This window comes from Phoenix dactylifera, chromosome 15 (assembly GCF_051530095.1).
Source record: "Phoenix dactylifera cultivar Ajwa chromosome 15, Ajwa_hap1_PhDact_Kaust_v1.1, whole genome shotgun sequence".
NCBI classification, from domain to species: domain Eukaryota; kingdom Viridiplantae; phylum Streptophyta; class Magnoliopsida; order Arecales; family Arecaceae; genus Phoenix; species Phoenix dactylifera.
The window spans coordinates 21445214-21459862 of NC_143204.1; the positions used below are offsets into that span (position 1 = coordinate 21445214).

Consider the following 14649-nt stretch of genomic DNA (forward strand, 5'->3'; position numbering starts at 1 on the left):
ATTATTAATATATTCTATAAAATATATTGATTACTCCTATAAATTATTAATCTTATAAAAATATGTTATTTTTCATTATAAAATTAATATTTTTATTTATACTTATAATAGATTTTTGATACTAATAATTATTTTGATTAGAAAAATAAGGTAAATATGAGTAATATATTAAATATTTTTATTATATAAATATAAAATATAATAATATATTTCTACTATAATTTAAAATTATCCTTCAATAATAATATGATTAGTAATATATTATAATATAATATATATCATTAATATAATATATAATATCAACATAATATTATATATATATATATAAACATTAACATAATATATTGATGGTATACTAATATATCAATTTTTCTGCTAAATTGAGAAATATTTTTGTCTTTAACTTTCAACCCAAGATCGCTGTACTAGGGTGATTTTAGATTTCCGACCTCAAAGACGGATATCTCATCACCGTTACCGAATTGGATGGTGATTTGAGGAGTGGAGGTGATTCAGGATCACCGCCACGTAGGATCACCGTGGTTCAACCAAATGCGGTGATCTTATTACCTCCACCCATATCACTCTTGATCCTAGGACGATCACCCCATACCAAACGCCCCATCAGGTGTACCTGCTGGTCTTTAGCTCCTGACGGCTCATGCATGCCAACTTGGTGGAAGAGCTTGCATCTGCACAATAATCCTGTGTCATTATCGGACAATACATACCTAAGATGCACGGCAAAGCATTCTTCTTGTTCTTTCTTTAACGTGACATCGAAAAACCAGTGAAGCTCCAACCTTACATGGCCCACATTACTAGAATTATTGATAGTGAAAGCAAGACATTTCATGCCATCTCTTTAAACATATATGATCGGAACCAGCTCAGAAGAAGCAATGGAACCCACAACTCAAACCGATCAGGTGCAAGGCCCATGAAAGCTCGCAACTGACAAACAGATAGGGCCTACCACTTTCAAACCTATCAGGAATGGAGCTCTCCACCTGGGCCCAGCAATGGTAACATGAGCAAATACAATAATGTGAGAAGCAGCAACAGCACTAATAATAGACAGCGGTGACAGCGAAAACAACAGCGACAGAGCTGACGATATGGCACACCGAACCATCTTTCTAATTGAGAGCTGAAGTTCGAAACCAGTGGAAAGATTTGTAGCCTCATAATGACATTCGGGCAATGTTCTAATCTGCCTCGGTGATTTGGTTTTCAGCTGCAACTAAAACCATCAGTTGGAGTGATGCACCTGTAAAAGAGGAACACAGCATAAATCATGCAAGGTCTTTGAAGAGGTATCCTGAGATTTCTGTCGGAAGTTAGAACACTAGGTGTTGATAAGCATCCTGCATAGTAACTGGGAATGGAAGAAAGGAAATGCATAGATCAAGAAAACTTTCAGTAAATTTTAAATACAAACTGGATGATGCAGCATTTGAAAATTGACTGAAGTCAACCAAGTTATGAACACATCAACAACTAATTGAATAAAATTGAAATGAACTCAACCAGGTACCCTGCAAATTTTCATGTCAGAAGAAAATATCCTGTTTTTTTTTTTTTCCAACTTCCTCTCACTGTGAGAATTCATCTTTCCAGCTGTTAGAAATGGGTTTTCATACCATGGATTTAGCTAAAGATTCCCACTGTAAATTTCCTCTTTACTGTCATGTAGTACCTGTCCTAACTCCTAACTTCTAAAACACAAATGAGTGTGATGGAAAAAAAACCGGCAATTGGTGCAGCAAAGAGCAGTAATGTCTACTAGTTAAAATGTAAAATTTCAATCAAGTTATCAGAATCCTAGTTGACTGACAGTGTCTCGTAAAACAACGTAATAACTGATAATTAATATATGATCCAAAATTTAGCAAAACATGGAAGAATAAATGTAGTACAAAATCAATTTACGTGGAGAGCTTGGCCCAATTGTTAGCAGCTAAGCTGTTACGGCTGGCCTCCAATACCTGATTGGAAGAATCTCTCTTCCCTTTGGTTAAATACTCTCTCCTTATTATAGATATGCACCTCGGAAAATTCATAAATACTGGATGAACGTCGGCTAGGATCCTATGGTGGTTCATAATATGCATTAGACACTGTGTACTATTGAAAACATGGGCCCTATTTAGAATAGATTGAAATCTTGTACATACCTTCAGACTTTCAACAGTTCTAACATACGACCAAGATGTGCTTCACATGAGGCACAGACATTTAGCCCATTTCTAGAAGAATGGCCGCGGAAAAGAAGAGATGGTAACGTTTTGTTCATAAAATAACCCACATACTTATCTGCTTTTATTTTCTCAAGCCCCTGACCCAAAAAGACTCCAGTCATGGACATTAAAGTTGGTGACAGCAAGCTTGAAGACCTCAGCTACCGGCAGACATCCAGATTGTGCAGCCGGTACAGCTGGACCAGCTCCTGCAGTCCTAGCACTTTCACTCAAATGGCTGAAATCATAACAGAAAAGATACAGCCTTTAAAGTGAAAAATATACCTTGAAAGCCACAAAAAGAGGACTGATAAAAGGAAAAAAATTCAACACACACCTGCATTTCAATACCTCCTAAGAAAGCATGCCTAGTTGAGAGATTTCGTCCGACATGCAGATATTAGACATCATACCAGATAATACCAAAAAACAGAGCAAATTTACATTGCATAGAGATAATGGAACTAAAATCACATTACAACAAGGCTAACATGCAAGCCGACAGGCCCACCATGATCATGCATGCTAATTGGATGTCAGTTATTGCAGAAAGCACAACACAGGTCAGCCATCAGTCATGCAGATTTTAGACAACATAATACATCAACAAATGAGCCATTTAAGCCACATAACTGATAGATGAATGTCTTCAGAAACTACCAGTTCAATAATTACCACATACACGTCATCCATGAGCTCTTCATGAAAATTGACAAAAAAAAAATTGCCCCAAGAAAGTTGTTGAGGCTATGTCACTGGGGCGTTGTGCTCGGTATCAATAGCATGTCTTAAAGTAACCTGAGCTGTAAGGCACGACCTCCCAAATCTTATGCATTACATGTGGCTTCCCTGACATATCTTTCAGACCTCATAGCAAGGTCCAATTACATGTACATTTCTTCACAAATAGTTATCACACAAGCTCAGTGCCTTTGTTGCTGGTTAATAACACCAGTATAGTTCTGATAGTCATCTTTGTATCCATATTGCACTGGATCACTTCTCTATCACAATATCTCGCCACCAGCATGAGACAGCATGCAACTCCCACAATATCCTGCCACCGGCATGAGACACCAGTATGGTTCTGATAGTCATCTTTGTATCCATATTACATTGGATCGCTTCTCTATCACAATATCCTGCCACCAGCATGAGAAAGCAAGCAACCTCCCTCCCTCCCTGCATCTCCCCTCCCCCCCTTGCCCCACCCTCCCCCTGAAAAAAAAAACAAAAAAGAAAAGGAAAAAGGTTTCATCTTCCTTATATCCAAATTCCGCACCCCCTTCATTTTTCCTTTATTTAGCTCTAAACCCCTCTCATCAAATTTATAAAATCCTGAAGACAAACAGCACCCATGGAGCTAGATTTATTGTCTTCCAGAAACTTACTATTTAGTATATTACTTCCATCGATTTAATAGATTCCAATATTAAAATATGGTCTAAATTCTCAAAAGATCTTACAAGAAAACTCATTAAGGGAATAGAAAGCCTGCTTTGCAGGCATCTCTGGATTCTAGATGCCAGATCATTGCCTTGTGAAACTAAAGCACAAGCTCATATTCTTGTTCATAAAGCAATTTGTAACAACCATCTGTCAGACTAATTTTTACTATCAACTCACTTCATTGAGAATTTCATACTATTGGCAGTGACCTGTTACTTTTTGCCTGGCAAGCCTGGGCACAGTGCCACAGCATATGAGCAAAAAATGAGTACAGAAAAGGGAACTCTATCATTAACATGTTAAACATAAACACTGATAATCTCTTCCTTATTCAAGCATTTATGTGTTACCTCTCTAAAAACAATTGTAAATAGAAAACCATCAACAATTCATGAATGTAGAATTAACCAGCAAATGGAAGCATGGAACTACAAGGCAATTTTGCAGTTAGAACACATTCCAACATGTATATGAATAAGGCCATTAGAAACATAAACTATGGAGATACTGCTGGCTATGGCATGAGCTAAGTTCAACTATGAGAACTTCTATTTTTTGGTAATTATCTGAGAACGAACATCTATTGCATAAGAAAGGATGGCACTTGACTATAATAGATAGGCAGTTCAATTGTAATAGAGGGTGGAGCATATCTAAATCCAAGAAATAGACCTTACATGGAGGCGAACATGAGATAACTTCATGATTAAATGTTTTTAATCACAAAGTTATGCTTGACACTTACTTCATCAATATCGGCTCATATACAGTAATCAAGCACATCAGAAGAAACTTCCTTCAGATGCAAATTTGCCAGATATACCTGAAATCAAGCAACAGTTCAAGCCAACATATATCTAACCATTTTTATGCCTAACAAGAAAAACAAAAAGTGAACTTACCCACCCAACATTCTGTGCCTCCCTTACTTGTCTTCCTTTTGATATAACCTATCAAAGAGAAGAAAAAAGTCATTTTTAATGAACAGAGATACTGCAGTTCTCACACAAACCACACCATAAGAAGCAGGCACTTATTTTGCCAGCAGTGTTAAAATAACAGTACCCACAAACTGGTGCATCAATATTACTTAGTGAATAGAAGCATCAGACATGTATCTGAGTCCTTTTCTTTTCCTCAAATTATATGTCATGTCATTAATATATTAGCCTCATATAATAGGTTATATTAATCCTATAAACGAGTTCACTGAATCTCAAAGTGTTGTTTCTTCTCAAACATGTCACATATCAAGACCCAAGTAATAAAAACTTTTGATAACAATTTGTATCATAGCTACTTATGTCTATCACTGAAAGAAGTATAGAATATCACAAACGACAGGACATAAATTCTTTTTCTGCAGTAGATAAATGGATTCATCAATTCAAATGGTTACCGAAAAAGTTGATATGCAAGGACTGGAACAACTGTCATATTTAAGAAATTCAATTTTCATGTAATAAGGATAGTCAATAAATGTTTACACACACATATATATGTATGTATGTGTACATATATATGTATATGTACGTATGTATGTATTTATGCATGTATGTATGTATATATACATATATAAACCTTCAGAATACTCAGTGTTAAGTTTAGACATAAGTCTTGCATCTCCCTAAATTGGCAGTGCAGAACAGATTTCCTAGCCCATTGACAGGCGATTTTTTGCACTAACTCAATGCGCTTAGAAAATAGAAATGCTAGTGCAGTGCAAAGGGTTATCAACAATGGCATATCTCAAAATGCCTACAAGTCTTCATGACAAAGGTCTTCAGATATCATAGCAGCTTCATAAAAGTAGGAGAGTATTTGAGAGAAATGAAAACAAAAGGAACGTAAGTGACATCCAAGTCACATTGAAGTCACATTTCATCCCTCTCGCATTCATCATAAGTGTTATATATGAATGAATAGTTTTAGTCACGGTTTCACGTGATATAAAACCATCAGTTCCCCCACCCCAATTCAAGTCTGCTATTACAACTGTTTTGTTAATAATATGCTCCATGCTTGGATTCAAAATGGGCTAAATCAAGATTCGCTGTATCAATACCAGATCCCGTACTTGCACCATCCTATTATGGTGTCAGTATGCTCGGTATGGTACCCAGTTCGGCATACCGAGTGTCCATACATCCCGTACCATGTACTGGTTCGGTACAAGTACAGTCAGTAGGCACCAGTACCGACGACCAATACAACAAACCTTTGGCGAAATGATTTAAAATTCACCACATGAAACCTTCACCAATCGTATGGGAATTGTCTTAATATAATGTAGGTCTTGCAGACACATACACAAGAAGATATTTCATCGGACCCTTCTCAGCTTCCAACCAAACTGCAGTTAACTTCTCTTCTTGTGTGCCCAATTTCGTAAGAATGGAAACTATCTCATACCTCTACATGTGAGTTAGAATAATTGTAGATACTCCAATAGTTTTCTCATGCTTGCTATCCACCAAACCACCTATTCGAAATCTTCATCATCCTGTAACTTGACCATATGTGCACCCTAGCATGATGGAAAATCCTCCAACAAGCTTAAGCTTTGATTTGCAAGAATGGACATATCTTCATTATGATGTGGCAAAGAGTAGGCTCTTTCAGGGCATGCTAGTGGTATTTTGATGATGAGTCTGAGACCATAATTGATGTCAAGCAGAGTGTTCATATTTAATTTTGAGTTTCCTAACAATCAACTGTACCATCAGCAAGCTTTAAAACATGGTTCCAATTATGAAATGAAGATTCCAGTTAAGATTTTTTTTTAATGTGTTCAGATATCTCTCAATTCTTATGTGCAACAAATCCAAGATAAAAACAGAACATGTAACCATAGATCAAATGATCTATGGTCAGCCTCCTATAATCAAACTTGACTAAACCAGACCTGACCGGCTGGCCCTGTGACCCATACCTGCCAGCAAGTAGAGCATGTGATCTGATGAGGCCCATAAAACCAAAAAAAAGGAAAGAAAGAAAAAACAATATGTTTCATAATGCATTAAGCAATCTCAAACTTAAAAACAGCAAGCATGAGTAAAATCCCCAAAACAACTTTCGTAATTTTTCTTCTTGCAGTGATCCTGATCAAGTATTTACTGATTTTACTCATTGGAGAAGAGAGGGGGAAAGCCAAAAGGAAAACAGAACCTATTTTGAGAATATAAAAATGTTTGAGAGAGAAGGGAGGAAGGCTTGATGCAGATGACTTACCAGATGCAATCACCAAGCAAGGTGAAGAGATATTGCAAAGAATCACGACAAGGTGCAATGGTTTGGATAATAGGTTTGCTTTAAGAACAGTGAAGAGCAGAAATACATAGCTTGGATAATGCTCTACTGTGGTGGCAGATTTATAAAGCCTCCCTCCTTTTTAATATGTAATTAGTAGATTGCATTCTTTATATACAAGTCCTAGTAATTAGTGGATTGTATTCTTTATATACAAGTTCTAGAAATGCATATAAACACAAATTTAGTTGGATCTCAATTATTTGTAAGAGTTGCTTCGTGGGCATGCCACTTGTGAAACAAAAGCCCTGAATGGGATCCCTTTAATAATGCAAACCTCGCAATAGCAAAGACCAGCACTGACCAAGCAGTCAGTTGATCCCAACTCAACCCAGAATAAAATAAGCATAGCCTTAATAAACATATTACTCAGGAATTCAGATTGCCCCCCCCCCCCCCCCTCACTGTAATATAGAGACCAAAAGGTATCATATTGCATCCTTTGCTGTAATGTAATGATCTACAGAACTCAGTTTCCAATATGTGTATACTGTCAAAATGAAGTTGCAAAATATTGTCGGGGACAAGTGTGAAATACCTAAAACACTGTGATCTCTCTATAATTAAAAAAATGCCACAAAAGATTCAATCGATGCACTGTCGACCACTGCCTGGTGCAAATACTGCTGGCCCAGCACAGTACATGATGACCAGCAAAGAGCAGCAGAAGCTGACAGAAATCATGCAATGACCACTTTCACTAACAACTAAATACAAAAGTCATGCATATACATTTGAAAAAATATTAATATAATATCAAAGCTTCCACTTACAATCTCACAGCCCTATGATGTTTCAAATTCAAAAGATAGAAGAATGATAATATCGGAAGACTGCATTAACCTTAGTTCCCCCTTTATATGGTCAACACAAAATATATGAAGGACATCTAAGTATTTTTTGTATTTGGATGATACTAGTCGAACATTAATTACTTGATTAAATGATTAATGCGAAAATTTCTATCTTCTATTCATATCTGAGTCAGAATTTGTCATAACATGTCTGAGTTTTTCGAGTTGACTCACCCAAGTCAATTTTTATTGGCATTAACAATCCAACCCTGAATTTTCCAAATTTTAAAACCATTCCCACCACAATATGCGTTATAAAATTGCAGAAAGATAGCAATCACATAAATAATACCCAAAATAAGAAAGTTATAAGAATAATAAAAAACTCGAGCAAGCAAACTAACAACATAAATGTTGAATAAATAGTTTACCATTTGACCAACTGCTGTTGTAACTATTGTGGTTCCACCTCCATAACCTAAACTAGCTGCCTCAAGAGTGCCAGAATGCTCGAGCACCTGGTTATTTAACAAACAATTAAAAAAATCAATTAGTAAATGGCTTTGGCTGCAGTTTTAATAATCAAATTACCTCAAAGCCTGCTACTTCTATTACACTGGGCTTTCAACACAAGATGTCAAATGACAAACAAACAATAGGTATCGATGTTCCATAGACCACAGAAAGTGTCCTCATTAAATAGGAGCGTGCACCACCCAACAAGTACTACTTCAAATACAATCTGTGGAAATATAAAGGGATCTGATTGCTGATTTAAGAGCATTAAGAAGATTATAAAGAGGCATACCAAGATTCGCCGTACCGGTATCGGACCTCATACTGATGCCACCCTATCATCGTGTCGGTAAGGTACAGTACACAGTATACCATTGGTACAGTATGGTATGCCCGATACCGTCCCGTATAGTAAGGTACAACATACCATGAGGCATACATATCTCTCAAGGCTTCACCATCTGTTCCAAGGCTACCTATCACTGATATAAGAGTCGGACAGCAATGAAATATTCAAAATGTCCAACATCTATCTCTTGCAAAGTAATTGCTAATTTGCTACGCAGACCATATGATCTCTATTACTGATAATAGGAGGTCGACTAATTATCATATTTACAGCCCCAACAGATACAAGATTATAGAGAAACCTGGTCAAGGTCTGCTCTGCCCTCATCTTATGCTAGATTTATTGAATAGTTACAGTTTACTTTCAGAAAATGAACTTATAATAAATATTAGCTCTTTAAAGACCAGTTTGGTTCGGGAAGATTTTACCAGGTAAATTTAATAAGAGGAATTTTTTTGGGATGAAAAAAGAAGGGGCAAACGCTCACCAGAATACGTCTATTCTACCATTCTGTCTGAATACTTTTATCCAGGTTAAGCAAAATGAGTAGAATATTTTTCTGAAATCTCCATATTGCTCCTCCAACTTTGTGCCAAAGAAAAAATGTTTGCTTGGAGTAATCAAGCAGTTTAAGTGAGATCAAGGTGTTTTATTCTGCTTTGTTCCTGACTGAACATGACCTAAGTGATAAAAAAGAAAAAAAAAAAGCTGCCTTAAATTTATTCTATCAAACACTCCCCCCCCCCTCCCTTCCCCCATCACCACCACCATCAAAACAAGAGCCCGGACAATAATGACTCAAAGTTCTATCTCTATCAAGTTGCCATACAGTGGTTTTAAGTATATAGTAACAAGCCTTTATATTTTGAAAAGCAGTTTTGCCTCATAAAAACTACATGTAGGCCCTTTAGTATCAAATTGCAGTTTGAAGCTTGTGAAAACTACATGTACAATCATCGTGCAACTCCAAGAGCCTCTGCATTTATAAAGTTAGCACACCCTTAAGCATGATAATTTGTTTTCTTAAAGACATGCCCAATGCCCCAAGCATAAACAAGATTAGCAAAAGAGCAATGGGAAAACAAAGCTACCATGGTTTCTCAGCATCTTGTTCATGGGCAGTGTCACATAAAAACCAGACAGCACCTCCAGCATCTCCAACCTCATGTTTCAGCTAAAAAATCAGGCTCTCATCCCAGCAAGGATCTGCAAAAACCTCCTACAGAGATTTAGTAACACAAGAACTATGTCAACAAACCCAGACTTCATCAAATTAATATAAATATAAGCTTAGCAGTAAAACTATTAGTGAATCTGATGATCAGGAACTTTCCGTATGTTGCTTGCATCCTGTCCGAAGCAAAGGCATGTGTTAGTTTCCCCACTTCTAGGATTATATTTGGATTATCCAAAAACCAAAAATCATTACATTTGAAAGAAAATAAGATGAGGAACCACCTAAAACCTTTGAGGAAAGCAACTACTTATAGCACCTCCAAATAAGGGCTGCACTAAGCAATCGTCTCCAGGCATTTCACCACCTATTTTCTTAACAATTCCCTTCATCGGGTATTTCCAAACCCAAATCACTAAAATATTCAGCAAGAAATCATGAGAGATGATATGATTGCCTAATAATAAATCCATAAATCTAAAGACAAGTGCAACCTAATTTAGGGAAAACGGTTTCTTTTTACACATGATATGATTGGCAACACCAAAATTAACTGAATGAAATAAGTAAAATGGAGCAACACATGATACAAGTACTACACATTAGTGATCCTAAGATAAGCCCAAAACAAATCAACAACTACAACACGCCGCAGCCGCCAACAACAACAACAAAATCAACCCAATAAAAGAATGCTTTATTCGACTTGATGATACTGAACTAACTACCTCGAAAGGTAAAAATTAAATACTAAACGGATGAGAAAAAACGTAATATATAAATTTTATTAACACTGCGTACAGAACCAGCAACTCTAAAAATCAGGGTTCTATTTGTCTTAAACGGAGTAGAATAAGTGGGATTTTTGGTAGAAAGAAATAGTGAATGTAAAAAAACGAAAGGGAAATTTTAATTCGTAGAATATTTACCTTGATGAGGTTGTGAGGGAGGGTTTTTGGTGGCGGACGGGGGGGGAGAAAAGAAAAGTGGGGGAAGCCTCGAAGAGGGAGGGGGAGTACATAAAGGTTTGCAGGAAAAAAAAAAAAAAGGTTTTGGCGGCGAGGGATAAAATTTTAAAATAACGGAAGCTTCTCTATCAGAGCCAGGTTTCGATCCTGGGACCTGTGGGTTATGGGCCCACCACGCTTCCGCTGCGCCACTCTGATTTGGTGACCAAACTGCTCTGTTAATAGTATAAATAATAATAGATATCTACCAACCATTGCCCCACAGTACTGGAACATGCCGTATTTCCTCCTCAAACAATGTAAAAATAGGTGTCCTGGACCATGTTGATTATTTAATCAATATCCCTATCAGATGCTAATGATACACAGCGTTACATGCAAAAAGAAAAATATGCAGATACACCTTGTATACACCATCATAGTCATGCATATATTTTAAGTTTTGTTTGAATATCTAGTAAGCTATCCACCAAATATGCCATACATGTTTGTGGTTGAGAAGAGGTTAGGCAGAGTGCGACTACAAGAGAGATTTTCTCCAATTGCAGATGTGAGTTTTATGTGATAAGATAAACCATTTTTAAAAATGAATTGGTTACCTGGACAACAAGAATTAGTAGATGATATAAGTTTCACTTTTGTTGTTTCAATCTCATAAACCGCCTAGTTTTTTAGCACATCGCTGAGGGAAAGCTTTATCGAGAGGGACAAAGCTAGGATTATAGCATTGGAGAGATCAAATACATACCAAAAAAAGAAGTAAATAAACAGCATAATATGCCACCATTTCCATGGCTATGCAGTGCAATGGCCTAAAATTGATATAAATCTTTATCATTTTGATATTGTTGATAATTTGCATTTGCCCATATATTTAGATTACCAATATATTTGTGACATATTTTGACATTAAAAGTGTTTCTTTGAAATCATCTCGACAAGTATAGACTTGATCTAACTACTACTAAATATCATGTTACATGTAGTAAGCACGGCATGAGCTGAAAAACAAAAACTGAGCAAAAAATGATGATCTGATTTGAAAAGCAAAAATGTAAATAGCTAGTGGAAGAGATGGAGATAGAAGAGATGCGCGAGAAACGGGGAGAGGACAGATGCCGCGAGAGAAGATGGACAAGATTGAAGAGTTAAGGAGATATCTATTTTATCGAGAGAAATAGAGTCCTAATTTGATAAGAATTTTTAACTACACTGTGACAAATTTTGGATTTCATTCTTTCGTGTAATCTTCTAGATTCCTAATTTTATAAGAATCTTAAACTGTGTGACAAAGTTTGAACGAGAGAAGGATATAGAATTTTACTGGAAATAGAATAAAAATTATGTGGAAGATCCACAATGATATTTTGCCCCTAACAGATCTAATCCAGTGAGATAGGGTTTGTTGTATACGGATTAGAGTGAAGACCATTCCCATGTTCCAAGGAGTACGTGGGTTTTTGGAGAAACTAAGAGGCCACAGCCTTGGTAACTTGGTTGCCCCCTGATTCCGTCCCTACTCGTCAAAAATCTTCATCATCCAAATATGACTTTGTGACTAACTATTCTAGAAAGATCCTGCGACCAGAGAAGAAGAGATTACCCAATGTGCTTTGGGGCTTGTTATCTTTTAGCTTTTTTAGGTGTATTCGTACCAGTATGTATGAGACACCCGCTTCAGGCCCAAAAAAAAAGCAGGCCTTATAGGATTCTTTGATACCGTATGCATTGCTCCATTGCTGCATAAATATGTAGCAGTACTTGCATTTCGAGGTGCTTTGCTATCATACGTATTGTTGCATACCATATAAAACATGAATATGGATGCAGCAGTAGTATGGTAGAAAAGGTGTAGATGTTCAATCAAAAAAAAAAAGGAAAGGTGTAGATGTCATTGTAAGTGTGAGAGGTCAAGAATTGAGCAAATCATTTGACTCAATAATTTGCTTTCTTGCACTCCATGAATGTGGGTCATGGCTTTGGATAGATATTTTGAAAAAAAAGGCATCTTGACAACAATTGAGCAGCTTTGGTATCGTCGGTAAAAAAAGTCGAAGCCAAATCCAAAATTAATCACCACTCTTTCAAATCAAAATCGAAACCGAATAATTTTTAAAATAAAAAAATATAACTACTACCGAAAAAAATCAAAAAAACTAAAATCACAAAAGAAAAACTAAATATTATTTAATTTTTTTATTTATTTTAAATTTTTTACATATAAATAATCAAACTGAAAACATAATCCATAATTTTTATAATATAATTCGTACCCACTCATCTAATAAATATATCCAAAATTAATAAAATCACTATAAAACAAACTCAGTAATTCAAAAATAATAATACAACCATCCAACAAATACAATAATCAAAGTTAAAACTGAGCTCAACTACATCAAAGAAAACATAGTGATAAATTTTTCAATATAAGAGATTGTGGTGAACAATCCAAATCTCTATTTTTGCCTTCACTAATCCATGAACATATTATGCCTAAGAAAAAGAAAAAAATATAAGAAAAACAAGCTCAACTAATAAGATAGTTTATGATATAATTTACAACCATTTATTCAAAGTGAGCAATTTTATTAATACTAAGAAAGGTTCTATAGATCCACTTATCAATACACAAGTCATCTTCACTACCATCTCATAGAGTTTCTAATTTAGATTTACACTAAATATAAAAGAATTAAGGATATTAATTATCGTATATGTTCAGTTACATGCTTGGTGTCCGGTTCGATGTTGGAATCGGTTTCAGATTCAATTTCGGATCAAGAAATTCATCAAAACCGAAACAAAAATCGAACCATTTTTAATTTTAAAATTATCATCTAAACCATCCCCATTTAATTTTGGTTTAAACTAATTCATTCAGTTCAGAGACAGATAAAATATATGGGTATTCATTTCTACTGACAACCCTAATTTTCACCCTTGATTTCAACACGTAATATCCATGATGTGCAGCTTTTTTTTTTCTCCCACCGAAGGCTCAGCCATATTAGTACAATTATGACATTAGACCAACAATTATATTTTTATGAATTTTGGTTCCTGTGACAAAATGTCTAAAAAGGGCGGCTAAGCACACGGGTTATATGTTTTGCACAAATGAATGATTAATTTTTTTTCACGGCATTAACCCTCGAATCATGCCTCGTATAGATCTTAAAAAATCTATTTTTTTTTCCATCTATTTTACATGGATCTCAAAGCGGCTATTATGCGACCTAATATTTGATGTTACGAAAGTGGTGAATCATTCTTTTGCACCAGGGATGTAATCCGAGCCCTGTGGCCAAGGTATCACGCGTTGGTGCAGAGCCCGGGCAGCTCTCCCCTCCTCTATCTCTCTCCCTCTCATCTAATCTTAATCTGATACCCTCTATTATAGTTTGTGGCCTCTTTGATGCGAGGGTCCCTGATATCAATGAGCTGAGATGGTACTCTACCGTTGTTTTTATCAGTACAACACAAAAAGAAAACAATGAAAACAGATTAGAAGCCCACCAGCTGCATCAAAGATATAGCATTACAACATGCATGAGCATTAAATGTACATGCAGGCACTCAGGGGCGGCCCAATACATTTGGGGGCCTAAGGCGAATCCAATAAATGAGGCCTTTTTTTAATAATAATTTTTTTAATAAATATAAAATACTTAAAAAATGATATGAAAATAGATAGCTATTAAGTACACTATTTCAACGAAGATGCATGAACCTAACAAAAACAGACAAGAAATCTTTTTAATTTAATATAATTTTTCAATGGGAGCATAGGAAAAATAATTATCCTAAAAGAAGGGCCATGAAACTGATTAAATAACTGAGATAATGC

At 35.8% G+C, this 14649-nt stretch overlaps 1 long non-coding RNA gene and 1 other non-coding gene across 6 annotated transcripts; both read right to left on the reverse strand.

Moving 5' to 3' along the window:
- Window positions 1–480: 480 nt before the first annotated feature.
- LOC103719998 (uncharacterized) lies at window positions 481–11120 on the reverse strand. Of its 5 annotated transcripts, none has more exons than XR_015973634.2 (7): window positions 10761–11120; window positions 10116–10246; window positions 9749–10007; window positions 8224–8790; window positions 4592–4639; window positions 4435–4512; window positions 481–1270 (listed from the first exon to the last, which is right to left on the reverse strand). It is a non-coding gene; the product is annotated as an uncharacterized LOC103719998 (long non-coding RNA). The 5 variants fall into 5 exon arrangements; XR_015973635.2 differs by having other exon boundaries at window positions 483–1270; window positions 4367–4512; window positions 8224–8310; window positions 10761–11107; XR_005515152.3 differs by having other exon boundaries at window positions 542–1270; window positions 8224–8310; window positions 10761–11088.
- On the reverse strand, window positions 10926–10997 carry TRNAM-CAU (transfer RNA methionine (anticodon CAU)). Its single transcript has one exon. It is a non-coding gene; the product is annotated as a tRNA-Met (tRNA).
- Window positions 11121–14649: the final 3529 nt, after the last annotated feature.